The sequence below is a fragment of the Crinia signifera genome, chromosome 9, assembly GCF_055691185.1.
Source record: "Crinia signifera chromosome 9, ASM5569118v1, whole genome shotgun sequence".
Lineage (NCBI taxonomy): Eukaryota > Metazoa > Chordata > Amphibia > Anura > Myobatrachidae > Crinia > Crinia signifera.
The window spans coordinates 77,559,780-77,575,312 of NC_139225.1; the positions used below are offsets into that span (position 1 = coordinate 77,559,780).

At 46.7% G+C, this 15,533-nt stretch overlaps 1 long non-coding RNA gene across 1 annotated transcript in view; it reads left to right on the forward strand.

Annotated features, from left to right (window-relative positions):
- Positions 1–13,317, forward strand: part of LOC146035687 (uncharacterized) — a 21,851-nt gene extending 8,534 nt beyond the window's left edge. Inside the window, exon 4 of the long non-coding RNA XR_014460696.1 lies at positions 13,097–13,317. This is a non-coding gene — a long non-coding RNA (uncharacterized LOC146035687). The remainder of the gene's footprint in view (positions 1–13,096) is intronic.
- Positions 13,318–15,533: the final 2,216 nt, after the last annotated feature.

Sequence of the window (15,533 nt, forward strand, 5' to 3'; positions counted from 1 at the left end):
GCATTTTTCCAAATAAATCCAGATCCAAAACCAAAACCCGCAAGAGTGGTTTTGCCAAAACCAATCCAGATCCAAAACACGAAGGGAGATCCAGATCCAAAACCCGAAAAAGTGGCCGCCGCACATCTCTAATACAAACCAGACTGTTCTTGAAGTACCACAGCAGACAGCGACACCCCAGACAGGAAGGAGGAACTACAAGGATTTTACAAGGAGTAGGGTGCTAGAATGAAAACGAATCCTTCATACATGATAATTAATAATCTAGCCAGAAGGATTTCTTTATTAACGTGGGAGAGCTGGGATTCACCCAGCTTAAGGTCATAAGTTCTTTGCCCGTTTCTTTGACGTGGGTGTAGTTAGTCTAGTTAGCAGGGTAGGGGTAAGATGTTTTAGGGATCCAGGTATGCCTGAGTTAGGGGGTAGGTTATACAGGGTAGGGGGTTATGGTGAAGGGTTGCTTTGGGTTTTATAGTTTTGTTTTATTAATTGAATCTACGCTTTATTTTATTTTAGTGAAGGTTGGGTGTATCTTCATATTCACAAAACTTGTTTTGTTATAGAACTACACTGCTTAAACTATATTGGCTGGATATGTGTACTCAAATATGACACTGATTCAATGCATACTCCTCATTATATGTGTAAAATTAAGCCCGGATGGCACCTTCTGGTGGTGAAATTGGCATAACTGATAATAGGAGTACTCTCTATACTCAAATTGTGATATACCCCCTTTAATATAATGTACAGTATACCCTCATACGTTTATTTACCCTTCCTGTTTCTTATTTTTCTTGGTTTTTGTGTTTTTGTTTTTTACAAAGCTCAATAAAAAATATTAAATAAAAAAAAGGTGTGTTTTGAGAGGTTCTCATCTCTTATTCTTGTTTGGGGGGGGGGGTGTTGGGGACAGAACCTGTTGATTCTGGCAGCGGCGGAGCTAGCAATGTCCTCCATCATCCTGCATATCCAGACAACGCAGGATGATTTAATAACCAGGGCTACCACCAAGATTTTTTGGCCCGGGGACTGATTTCCAGTCCGCCCCTTCCCCCCTGGGCACCGTGGAGTTGCCCATGGCGGATGAGCTGTTAGTGCGGGAGGTATATTTATTTGTACATACTGTATCTTGCAGTATCTCCCCCGACACACTTCACTCAGCAGTTCCCGAAACACAGCCTGGCTTCTTCAATGCAGGATGCCGGCGACCATTTAAAATGCAGCACCTGCTGTTGAGCCATTCAGAGCTCGTGTACCGGCAGCTGCTCTGATTGGCTAATGGTACATGAGCTCTGATTGGCTCAAAAGCCAGGGCAGCATTTTAATTGGCCACTGGCGTCATGCATTAAAGAAGCCTGTGCTTCGGGACCTGCTTAGTCCCGAGGACCGACGCAGCGCAGGCAGCACAGTGGAGAGTTGCAGTGGGCAAAATTAGCTGCACGGGCCCTTCCAGAGGCCGGGGCCCGGGACAGCTCTACCCTATCAGAGGTCCTGCTAATAGCTATGTATAAAAAATAATGATCTACAGCAGCAGTTCCCATACACTAGGGGGAGGTGTAGGGTTAGGCTGCAGGTGACATGGGTTATACACTAGGAGGAGGCGTAGGGTTAGGCTGCAGGTGACATGGGTTATACACTAGTAGGAGGCGTAGGGTTAGGCTGCAGATGACATGGGTAATACACTAGGGGGAGGTGTAGGGTTAGGCTGCAGGTGACATTGGTTATACACTAGGGGGAGGTGTAGGGTTAGGCTGGGTTTACACACTCCGGCTCCTGCCGGACGGTGAAATCCCGCACGGCCAGGGAGCCGTGCCGCACACACTAGTTTATCATGGAAGGGATGGTCACAGCACGGCAGCCGTCCCTTCCAGCGGCGGGATCCGGCTGCAACCGTGCGGCCGGGTCGTGGCCGTCCCGTGTGAATGGACACAATAGTGTCCAGTCACAACTAATGTGTGCGGCACGGCTCCCTGGCCGTGCGGGATTTCACCGTACGGCAGGAGCCGGAGTGTGTGAAACCAGCCTGAGGCTGCAGGTGACATGGGTTATACACTAGGGGGAGGTGTCGGGTTAGGCTGCAGGTGACATGGGTTATACAGTAGGTGGAGGTGTCGGGTTAGGCTGCATGTGACATGGGTTATACACTAGGTGGAGGTGTCGGGTTAGGCTGCAGATGACATGGGTTATACACTAGGTGGAGGTGTAGAGTTAGGCTGCAGGTGACATGGGTTATACACTAGGAAGAGGGGTAGGGTTAGGCTGCAGATGACATGGGTTATGCACTACTGGGAGGCGTAGGGTTAGGCTGCAGGTGACATGGGTTATGCACTAGGGGGAGGTGTAGGGTTAGGCTGCAGGTGTCAAGGGTTATACACTAGGAGGAGGCGTAGGGTTAGGCTGCAGGTGACATGGGTAATACACTAGGGGGAGGTGTAGGGTTAGGCTGCATGTGACATGGGTTATACACTAGGGGGAGGTGTAGGGTTAGGCTGCAGGTGACATGGGTTATACACTAGGAGGAGGCGTAGGGTTAGGCTGCAGGTGACATGGGTAATACACTAGGGGGAGGTGTAGGGTTATGCTGCAGGTGACATGGGTTATACACTAGGGGGAGGTGTAGGGTTAGGCTGCAGGTGACATGGGTTATGCACTAGCGGGAGGTGTAGGGTTAGGCTGCAGGTGACAAGGGTTATACACTAGGAGGAGGCGTAGGGTTAGGCTGCAGGTGACATTGGTAATACACTAGGGGGAGGTGTAGGGTTAGGCTGCAGGTGACAAGGGTTATACACTAGGGGGAGGTGTCGGGTTAGGCTGCAGGTGACATGGGTTATACACTAGGAGGAGGCGTAGGGTTAGGCTGCAGGTGACATGGGTAATACACTAGGGGGAGGTGTAGGGTTATGCTGCATGTGACATGGGTTATACACTAGGGGGAGGTGTAGGGTTAGGCTGCAGGTGACATGGGTTATGCACTAGCGGGAGGTGTAGGGTTAGGCTGCAGGTGACAAGGGTTATACACTAGGAGGAGGCATAGGGTTAGGCTGCCGGCCACTCTGCAAGATAGGCATCAGATCTCTAACAATATTGCTTGGATTGCATACTGGATGATGTTGAATGTGACCACGCATGGGTTTCATGCACATTGAGTGTACACACTGAGCGAGGTCGGCGATATGACCGTCCGATCCGCCTGATCAGATGACATATCGCTCTGTGTTCACCCAGTGTAAGTTTTATGTACAGCTCTGTTTTATGAAGAATAATCTGAAGTACACGGTGTTGCCTGTGTTTAACTCTTCTGTTTATTAAGTGATCAATGAGTTGGGTGTAACTGTCAACATTTAAAAAATAATAAACAGCTTAGCAGCTCTTCCAACACACCCATGAGGTGGCTGCGCAGTGTCGTTTTTTTTAATGGGGTGTCGCCGGTAGCCCTAATCCCCAGATCACAGAGAAGGAAAGTAGTGACTGCTTAGAGTCTTTTTAGCAGTAGTGTACAGTTGGCACATTACATCTTCAGAGACGTAGCAGGGCAGGCAGCAGGTACAGGATGTTTCTAGGGTGTTTTGTGCAGGTCGCCGTTAAATGATGAAATAGTATCCGGCTCCATTGGCACGTTATGATATGTTTTACCCCATTTAGGGCCAACAAATTGTATGTTGTCAAATAGGATTTGGTCGGTGGCAGGAATTGGCTCTTTCAAAGCTTCACTGTAGGAAACAGGAATTGTATCTAGATTGTTGAAGCGTTTGTGCGGTTGGACAACTGGGGATGCAGCTTTTCCAGTTTCTATTCTTTTCCAGTTAACTGAAGAAAAGAAGGGGTGTTTTCGCACATTGCCATTTACCCCGAGCCGGAGGGTGGGCGTTTTGCACAGGAGTTCAGATATAAAGTCCTTTGCTACGAGATCAGTAAGCCCTTGATATGATGGTTCTTGGTAAAGGACCCTTATATTTATCGCTTCACTATTGCATCCAGGAAAAGGGTTGGACTTTAGGATGAGGGCATACAGCATAACACCAAGGGCAAACCAGTCTACACCTGCATCGTATGACTGGTGTGTTAACAGTTCTGGAGCCATGTAGCCAGGTGTTCCAACTGTGGCATTGCTTGTTCCACATGCATTCACTAGGGACAGACCAAAGTCAGTGATTTTTACATGTCCGTCCGTGGTCAGCAAAACGTTGTCCAGTTTCAGGTCTCGGTGTATTATTCCGCTGGAATGCAAGAACTGCAAACCACAGACCAGTTCTGCCGCTATAAATGTTGTTGTGACTGGGTTCAGCGGTGAGTTCTCTTTCTTAAAATCAAACAGGTCCCCGCCGTCAGCCAGTTCCATCACATAGTATAGATAGCTGTTTGTGTGGAAGGCGGCATATCCGTGGGTCAGAAAAGGACTCTTATGTGCCAACTGTAGTACCCGATGCTCGGCAAAAATGTTCTCCTCTGCCAACAGCTTTGAGTCCCAAATGAGTTGTCTCTTCTTTAAGATCTTAACTGCCACTTTGTCCTTACGAACGGCATCTGTGGCGAGCATCACTTTGCCAAAACTTCCCTCTCCAAGTAGTGAGTGAAAAGTTAATGCTTCCACTGTTAAGGGAGCAGTGCCGCTGTCTCGTTGTCCTCTGCCAATTGCTGTTAGAAATTGATTTTTTTTCTTTTTAAGAAAACCAGCAAATCTACGCCCGCGTCTATGTTTGGCTCCTTTGGGTGATTTATCTCTGGTTATCTCTCGCTCCGGCAGATTTGTTTGGCCTGCCCAATGGCTGCATCCTTCACCTGTATCTTCAGCAATGGGCACGATTTTCCGGTCTCTCACTTGCCAAAATCTGGGACAATTGCTACATAATTTTAAGAACTGATCTCGTTTTTCTTTAAGAAACCCTGCCATTCTCTCAAAACCTCTCTCTATACCTGCAAGAACTGCGTTTTGTTTCCGTTCTTTCTAGAGATGAGCGGGTCCGGATTCCCGAGATCCGACAGATTCGAATATCGGGGATCCGGGCCAGATCCGAGCCGGCTCGGGAGTTCCCTCCTGAATTCCGGACCAATAACGAGGCCGAACGTCATCATCGCGCTGTCGGATTTTCGCGGGATCTTATAAAAGACGCACGCGCGCCCGCCATCTTCACTCCAATCTTGGAGAGGGAAGAGGGTGGTTGGGAAGCTCCGTGCTGTGCTCTGTGCCATGTGCTCCGTGACCTGACCTGTGCCCTCACTGCCCTGTGCTGTGCTCCGTGCTGTGCTCCGTGACCTGCCCTCACTGCCCTGTGTTGTAGACTTGAGAGTCAGTGACTGTTTATAGGAATGAGCCCTGTAGTGTGATTTAACTAACTAGGTGCTGCAGTGCTCACACGCAGGGGCTGCAGTGTCCACTGTCCAGGGGCTGTCCTGTGGCCCGTGCCCTGTTGTGATTTATTTAGCCCTAAGCCCTGTGTTGTGATTTATTTAGCAATGAACCCTGTGTTTTTTGTGATTTAACTAACTAACTCAGTGCTGCAGTGCTCACACGTATGGGCTGCAGTGCTGCTGAGTAGTACACTGTGTACAGGGGCTGCAGTAATACAAGGGGCTGTGTCCAGTGTGACGGCCTATATCTTATCCATTGTCCAGTGTCACGAGTCACTCACGACATATATCCTGTGTCCTGTCCTGTGTGACGACTGATGACATATCCTGTGTCCAGTGTGACGACATATATCCTGTGTCCAGTGTGACGACATATATCCTGTGTCCAGTGTGACGACATATATCCTGTGTCCAGCGTGACATATATCCATTGTCCAGTGTGACGACATATATCCTGTGTCCACTGTGACAACATATATCCAGTGTCCAGTTTGACGACATATATCCTGTGTCCAATGTGACGACATATATCCTGTGTCCTGTGTGACGACATATATCCTGTGTCCTGTGTGACGACATATATCCTGTGTCCAGTGTGACGACATATATCCTGTGTCCTGTGTGACGACATATATCCTGTGTCCAGCGTGACATATATCCATTGTCCAGTGTGACGACCTATATCCATTGTCCAGTGTGACGACATATATCCAGTGGCCAGTGTGACGACAATATATCCAGTGTCCAGTGTCACAAGTCACAACATATATCCTGTGTCCAGTGTGACATGTAATGTGTGCCGGCATATATACTGTGTCCAGCGTGACATATATCCATTGTCCAGAGTGACGACATATATCCTGTGTCCACTGTGACGACATATATCCAGTGTGACGACATATATCCTGTGTCCAGTGTGACGACATATATCCTGTGTCCAGTGTGAGGACATATATCCAGTCTCCAGTGTGACGACATATATCCTGTGTCCAGTGGGACGACATATATCCTGTGTCCAGTGGGACGACATATATCCTGTGTCCAGTGTGACATCAAACCATTGTGTGACGGCATATATCCTGTGTCCAGCGTGACATATATCCATTGTCCAGTGTGACGACATATACCCTGTGTCCAGTGTGACGACATATATCCAGTGTCCAGTGTGATATATCCTGTGTCCAGTGTGACGACATATATCCTGTGTCCAGTGTGATGACATATATCCAGTGTCCAGTGTGACATATATCCTGTGTCCAGTGTGACGACATATATCCAGTGTCCAGTGTGACATATATCCATTGTCCAGTGTGACTACATATATCGAGTGTCCAGTGTGACATGTAACCATTGTGTGACGGCATATATCCTGTGTCCAGCGTGACATATATCCATTGTCCAGTGTGACGACATATATCCTGTGTCCAGTGTGACGACATATATCCAGTGTTCAGTGTGACATATATCCTGTGTCCAGTGTGACTACATATATCCAGTGTCCAGTGTGACATGTAACCATTGTGTGACGGCATATATCCTGTGTCCAGCGTGACATATATCCATTGTCCAGTGTGACGACATATATCCTGTGTCCAGTGTGACGACATATATCCAGTGTCCAGTGTGACATCTAACCATTGTGTGACGGCATATATCCTGTGTCCAGCGTGACATATATCCATTGTCCAGTGTGACGACATATACCCTGTGTCCAGTGTGACGACATATATCCAGTGTCCAGTGTGATATATCCTGTGTCCAGTGTGACGACATATATCCAGTGTCCAGTGTGATGACATATATCCAGTGTCCAGTGTGACATACATCCTGTGTCCAGTGTGACGGCATATATCCTGTGTCCAGCGTGACATATATCCATTGTCCAGTGTGACGACATATCCTGTGTCCAGTGTGACGACATATATCCAGTGTTCAGTGTGACATATATCCTGTGTCCAGTGTGACTACATATATCCAGTGTCCAGTGTGACATGTAACCATTGTGTGACGGCATATATCCTGTGTCCAGCGTGACATATATCCAGTGTCCAGTGTGACATATATCCATTGTCCAGTGTGACTACATATATCGAGTGTCCAGTGTGACATGTAACCATTGTGTGACGGCATATATCCTGTGTCCAGCGTGACATATATCCATTGTCCAGTGTGACGACATATCCTGTGTCCAGTGTGACGACATATATCCAGTGTTCAGTGTGACATATATCCTGTGTCCAGTGTGACTACATATATCCAGTGTCCAGTGTGACATGTAACCATTGTGTGACGGCATATATCCTGTGTCCAGCGTGACATATATCCATTGTCCAGTGTGACGACATATATCCTGTGTCCAGTGTGACGACATATATCCAGTGTCCAGTGTGACGACATATATCCTGTGTCCAGTGTGATGACATATATCCTGTGTCCCGTGTGATGACATATATCCTGTGTCCAGTGTGATGACATATATCCAGTGTCCAGTGTGACATGTAACCATTGTGTGACGGCATATATCCTGTGTCCAGCGTGACATATATCCAGTGTCCAGTGTGACGACATATGGCCTGTGTCCAGTGTGATGACATATATCCAGTGTCCAGTGTGACATATCCTGTGTCCAGTGTGACGACATATATCCTGTGTCCAGTGTGACGACATTTATCCAGTGTCCAGTGTGACGACATATGTCCAGTGTGACATATATCCATTGTCCAGTGTGACTACATATATCCATTGTCCAGTGTGACGACATATATCCAGTGTCCAGTGTGACGACATATATCCAGTGTCCAGTGTGACGACATATATCCAGTGTCCAGTGTGACATGTAACCATTGTGTGACGGCATATATCCAGTGTCCAGCGTGACATATATTCATTGTCCAGTGTGACGACATATATCCTGTGTCCAGTGTGACATGTAACTATTATGTGACGGCATATATCCTGTGCCCAGTGTGACATATCCTGTGTCCAGTGTGACAACATATATCCTGTGTCCAGTGTGACGACATTTATCCAGTGTCCAGTGTGACGACATATATCCAGTGTCCAGTGTGACATATATCCATTGTCCAGTGTGACTACATATATCCATTGTCCAGTGTGACGACATATATCCAGTGTCCGGTGTGACGTCATATATCCAGTGTCCAGTGTGACGACATATATCCAGTGTCCAGTGTGACGACATATATCCAGTGTCCAGTGTGACAACATATATCCAGTGTCCAGTGTGACATGTAACCATTGTGTGACGGCATATATCCAGTGTCCAGCGTGACATATATCCATTGTCCAGTGTGACGACATATATCCTGTGTCCAGTGTGACATGTAACTATTATGTGACGGCATATATCCTATGCCCAGCGCTGCATATATCCATTGTCCAGTGTGACGACATATATCAGGGTTGCCGACCCTTCCGGAATTTCCGGGAGTCTCCCGAAAATCGGGTCCCCCTCCCGGCCCCCCGGAAGGGTGGGCAACCCTCCCGGATTCAGGGGGGACCCCTGCTGACCCCCGGATCGCGGCATTAAAATGCCGCAATCCTCGGGTCTCAGAGGAGGGGGCGGAGCTAAAACGGCACAGTCGTGTCATTTTAGCCCCGCCCCCTCCACGGAGATCCGTGAATTAGCTGCTTTAACAGCATGGGCGGGGCTTAGTGATGTCACCCGCAAGCCCCGCCCCCTGAGTGGCTGCTGAATCTCTCCTCTCCGGGCTTCTTAAAGTTGGCAACCCTGACATATATCCTGTGTCCAGTGTGACGACTTATATCCAGTGTCCAGTGTGACGACATACTGTATATCCTGTGTCCAGTGTGACGACATATATCCAGTGTCCAGTGTGACATGTAACCATTGTGTGACGGCATATATCCAGTGTCCAGCGTGACATATATCCATTGTCCAGTGTGACGACATATACCCTGTGTCAAGTGTGACGACATATATCCAGTGTCCAGTGTGACATATCCTGTGTCCAGTGAGACAACATATATCCTGTGTCCAGTGTGATGACATATATCCAGTGTCCAGTGTGACATATATCCTGTGTCCAGTGTGACGACATATATCCAGTGTCCAGTGTGACATATATCCATTGTCCAGTGTGACTACATATATCCAGTGTCCAGTGTGACATGTAACCATTGTGTGACGGCATATATCCTGTGTCCAGCGTGACATATATCCATTGTCCAGTGTGACGACATATATCCTGTGTCCAGTGTGATGACAGATATCCTGTGTCCAGTGTGACGACATATATCCAGTGTCCAGTGTGACATGTAACCATTGTGTGACGGCATATATCCTGTGTCCAGCGTGACATATATCCATTGTCCAGTGTGACGACATATGGCCTGTGTCCAGTGTGATGACATATATCCAGTGTCCAGTGTGACATATCCTGTGTCCATTGTGACGACATATATCCTGTGTCCAGTGTGACGACATATATCCAGTGTCCAGTGTGACATATATCCTGTGTCCAGTGTGTCGACATATATCCAGTGTCCAGTGTGTCGACATATATCCAGTGTCCAGTGTGACATATATCCATTGACCAGTGTGACTACATATATCCAGTGTCCAGTGTGACATGTAACCATTGTGTGACGGCATATATCCTGTGTCCAGTGTGACATCTATCCATTGTCCAGTGTGATGACATATATCCTGTGTCCAGTGTGACGACATATATCCAGTGTCCAGTGTGACGACATATATCCTGTGTCCAGTGTGACATGTAACCATTGTGTGACGGCATATATCCTGTGTCCAGCGTGACATCTATCCATTGTCCAGTGTGATGACATATATCCTGTGTCCAGTGTGACGACATATATCCAGTGTCCAGTGTGACATATATCCTGTGTCCAGTGTGACGACATATATCCTGTGTCCAGTGTGACGACATATATCCAGTGTCCAGTGTGACATGCAGCGGTGTAGCTAGTTGTCATGGTGCCCGGAGCAAGGGCATATTTCGCGCCCCCCCCCCCCCCCAGTAATAAATTGGGGGCGTGGCTAACATGTGTTGGCATGTTACATTTGAAAAGAAAAAACTTAAAAACACTGTAACGTAATCTGCTGCGCTATATAAGACACTGTAACAGAATCTGCTGCGCTATATAAGACGCTGTAACAGAATCTGCTGCGCTATATAAGACGCTGTAACGGAATCTGCTGCGCTATATAAGACGCTGTAACGGAATCTGCTGCGCTATATAAGACGCTGTAACGGAATCTGCTGCGCTATATAAGACGCTGTAATGGAACATGCTGCACTATATAAGGTGCTGTAACGTAATCTGCTGCACTATATAAGACGCTGTAACAGAATCTGCTGCGCTATATAAGACGCTGTAACGGAATCTGCTGCGCTATATAAGACGCTGTAACAGAATCTGCTGCGCTATATAAGACGCTGTAACGGAATCTGCTGTGCTATATAAGACGCTGTAATGGAACATGCTGTGCTATATAAGACGCTGTAATGGAACATGCTGCACTATATAAGGTGCTGTAACGTAATCTGCTGCGCTATATAAGACACTGTAACGTAATCTGCTGTGCTATACAAGACACTAACGGAATCTGCTGCGCTATATAAGGTGCTGTAACTGAATCTGCTGCGCTATATAAGACGCTGTAACGGAATCTGCTGTGCTATGTAAGACACTGTAACTGAATCCGCTGCGCTATATAAGATGCTGTAAATAAATATATATATACACATAAAGATATATACAGCAGGGCGTCAGAAAAAGCCAGAGAGATTCACTCTCCCCCCCACCCTTTCCCTCCCCCAGGCCCCACCGATCCCCCAAACCCCAAGTTTATAATACCAAGTTTAGAACATCGTTAATTAGCTGTATTAAAAAAAAAATCCACCTTCACCTTGATCCTTAGATAAATGATTGCAGCAGGTCCAGGGCGGCACGGGCAGCAGCAGAAAACTTTCTCCTCCTCCAGGCTACAGCCAGCGCTTTGGATGTTCTGATGACGCTGCTGTAGCCAGGGAGGAGGGTAGCATGGGCAGGTGACTCTGGGAGGAGTCTGGAGTTCTGGAATCTGCTCTCTGCGTCCCGAGCAGCAGCAACTTAGAGTGTGAGCAGTGAGTAAGACGCCCGGCCTCACCGTCCGTGATCTTTGGACCGGGTGAGCAGGGCAGGAGGCAGGCGCCGGTCAGGGCAGCCGCCGGCGCACGCTGCCCGCTAGTACTATTATTAGTATTATCTAGTGCACAGATCATTTGCGGAGGGGGGGGCGGGCCGTCGGCGCCATTCGACCAATCGGCACCCGGAGCGTGAGCTCCAGTGGCTCCACCCTCCCTATGCCTCTGGTGACATGTAACCATTGTGTGATGGCATATATCCAGTGTCCAGCGTGACATATATCCATTGTCCAGTGTGACGACATATATCCTGTGTCCAGTGTGATGACATATATCCATTGTCCATTGTCAGTAGCGCAAGCAGGGGGGGGGGGGTTTCTGAGTACCCATAACCCCCCCCCCCAGGAGTCTAAGGACCCTATGCTGAAAGCTGAGGGTCCCCTCTTTCCATCGGTATAAGAATTTTAAAAATCGGCCCTTGGGAACCGGAGATATCTGACTTCAAAGCAGTGGTCCCCATCCAAGCCTATTAATTGCTCTTCCCAGTCAGATATTTCAGGTTCTGTCTGACTTAGAGTTTTTTTTTAGGGTATATTACAAAAGCTGGGGCTTCCCCCCCCCCCCCCCCTTTGATGGACACTAGAAGCTTGTCTCTACTGTTCCCAAAATCAGAGATATCAGCCTTCCAGCAGCTGATTACTGCTCCAGCTCCACACACCTGGTATGTAGTTTTATATCCTCGTTGGCAAATTGCTCTGCCTCCTGAACTCTGACCCCGGTAGTCCCCAATACCATTTGGTAGGTGGGATTCTCTAGTTTTTAATTCCATTAAAATCTAAGAAATCTATTTCCAGGAACTGGAGATATCTGCAGTCAAGCAAGCTGTCCTCCCACCAGAAAATTATGAATAATATGCCCACTCCACTATACACCGCTCCTCTGAGGTGGCAATCTATTGAGATTGGAGACGAAATGGATATTTCGACTAGAAGCCACGAAACCGAAAGGACTGAATGAGAGGCTACCATTGGAGACTCTGCTCTAAGTTTGCAAGAGAGGTCTAGGACCAAGGACATCACTTCGGTGACCCCATCACCAACACACTAGATGTAGTGTAGCATTCATCATAAATAGAATGAAAATTGGTAGGACCCACACCAGCACTGACCGTGACCTAATTAATTAATTATTTGTTGCATCCTAGCAATTATATAGAAGTTTCATCAGTAATATCACCATGTTCAAGCTAAAAGAAGATATGCGTATTTAGCGCATCAGTACTGGCACACTTACTAACAGGCGTCTTTACCTGGTTTTTTAATCAGATCCGTTTTAAATTTCCAAATGTATGCACATATCAATAGCACTAACACTTTATTAATACTGTACCAGAAACAGCAGGCATAGGTTCCCTTACATGATAGAATTATTTTTATTTTTATTAGATGTACCACACAATATTTATAATGTTTTTCACGTTTTTTCTTGGAACCATATGCCCATACTGTAATATGCCAGTTATGCACAGCAAATGTTTTTGCAGGTATTATATGTATACAGTTTAATCTGCACGCATGTTAATGTCTTTTTTCACCCTGTGCACCCGTTCCTAGGTTCCCCGCCAGCTGAGACGCATCATAGATTAGTCATGCAGGGAGATCTCCTTGGAGACCAAGACGCTTGCGGGTCACGCATAGCGCCTGAGCATTTTCCCCCACCTAAACTTCCGGCTACCGCCAACTTCCGTTTTCCGGAACAAGCAGCGTGAGCAGCAGGCGGGAACCTACACGGGGCACCGGCGGGAAGACATCCTACTTAAGGTAAGATTTCACTATGTCACTTTGTCTTACCCACACGCTTTGATAAAGGAGCGAGAGCTCCGAAACGTCAGCAGCAGCATGTATCTTTGAATACACTTCTTCTATTTAAACAAGACCTCAGAGTGCCATTGTCTTCATTCCCTGTATATATATATATATATATATATATTTTTTTTTTTATTATTATTTATATACATTTGGTCTATCTATAATACTTTAACTGACCCGACATATACTGGGTCACCTAAGTGTCCATCTCTGTGCTTTGCTCCGCCCCTCTGGAAACCCCCTTCTGAAAATCCTGCGTTTGCCACTGCTCGGAGTGATGTGCACGGGGCCGCACATCGCATTGGACCTGCTGTTAAATGCATGCAATTTGCCCACTTTTTATGTGATTGGTCACTGCAGTCCCATAAAAAGTGTCCAAATTGCATGCATATCTCCTAGCATAGGGACAGCTTTTATCTTCTCACCCTGTTACGTATATATATATATTTATTACTATAGCACATGGATATTCTGCAGTTGGATTTATAACTATATTGACATTATTGTATTCCTTTCTGTCTATTGGCAAGTGCTTTGATCACACAGCTTCTGCACAGGGATTTGCAGCGTGATAATAATTATAGTATCGCTAACTGTAGTGGTTCCCACATTTTTGTATCACGGTGTCCTAGTTTTTCTGAATTTTTTTCCTATTGAAAAAAGTATGCCAGCTATCCACATCCATCTGATTATCCCCAGACCCCACACCCTAAACCCTGGTCTCCGTCTGGTAGAGAATTGGATAGGTAGGCTATACAGAGCGGCAGGTAATGATGACTGAGTGCACAATGCCCTATGTCTGGTTGATTGTTTTATTATGAGATATACAGATGGGGTCATTCTCTTTGTTGCCTCCAGACCGCCATCTGCAGGTTTCTGGGGGAATGGGGACAGGAGGTGCACGCGCCCCATTCTGGTGGACGACGCATGGCAGTAGTCGCGCTGGGAGCTGCTCTGATGAGAGTTTCTCCATTTGTAACATGGGGGTGACATATAGCAATTTAGGGGTGCCAAATTGAGATTATATCTTGCCACCTCCAACATACAGAACTGTCACCCATGATGTCATCCTTACATTCCGTTATTTGGTGAGAAACAGGCTCTGTTTGTCCACAAATGTCATGGGCTGTAATGCTAACCACTACACTAGGGGTGGGCAATAACTGTCCCTCTAGCTGTTGTAGAACTACACATCCCAGCATGCCTGGCTACAGTATTTTTAAAGTATTGCAGGGCATGCTGGGATGTGTAGTTTTGAAGCAGCTGGAGGTCCGTTTATTTCCCAACCATGTTTTCATTCAGCTTTGTTCCTGTTGTAATGCCCACTCAGATGAGTCCCAGTAGTGAGCAGTCCATGCTGTCCCAGTAGTGAGGGCTGAGATAATGTCAGTGTTGTGCACTGGGATATATCACAGGGCCTTCCATTGGAAACCCAAAATATACGCACAACAATAAAAGATGAAAAAGAGATTGCAAATAATTAAGATAATAAAAATATAAGATTAAAATCTTTTAATATTGTATTGTATTATAAGTAATGCTGGATTCCATTAATAATGTAACTGTATTGCCTATATTTATTGAAAATGTTTGTATGGTTTGTATATTATATGTTAAGGTGGGTTTTGTATTGAATGAATCATCCCCATTTTCTGTATGTTTGGGTAAATCCTTGATAAACCTGAGATCAATAAGTACATCTGAATACCGATTGGCTGTGGCATCTGTTAAATATGGATGACCCCAACTATCATCTGAGGAAACCGCTATAGCCTTAACAGCAGAGAAAAGTTGGGGTCTACACACTATAACCTATCCTTGCCCATTGCTACTTGCATATGAACTGAACGCCCTCCCTCTGATTAGACAGCTACATTTCCATAGAGACAGCTTGGACCGGCATGGCTGCTACTTCATTGCAGCCCTGGCTCTCTGCTAACCTTATCCCTACTCCTCCTCTTCATCAAGCGGGTTTGGATCTGACAGCACTAGAAGTGTGTATCTGCCCCCTGCTAGCAGTGTTTTGGTCTTAACAGCGTGCAGGTGGACGCTGATGTTACCTGAGCCCTGCAATGGCTCCCTGCCAGTGGTGATCATGTCACCTTCCGGCGTGTGGGTCTATCATTGCTGTTATCAGAGTCCTGCATCAGCTCCCTGTCACCAGTTGTATCCATACTTGTCC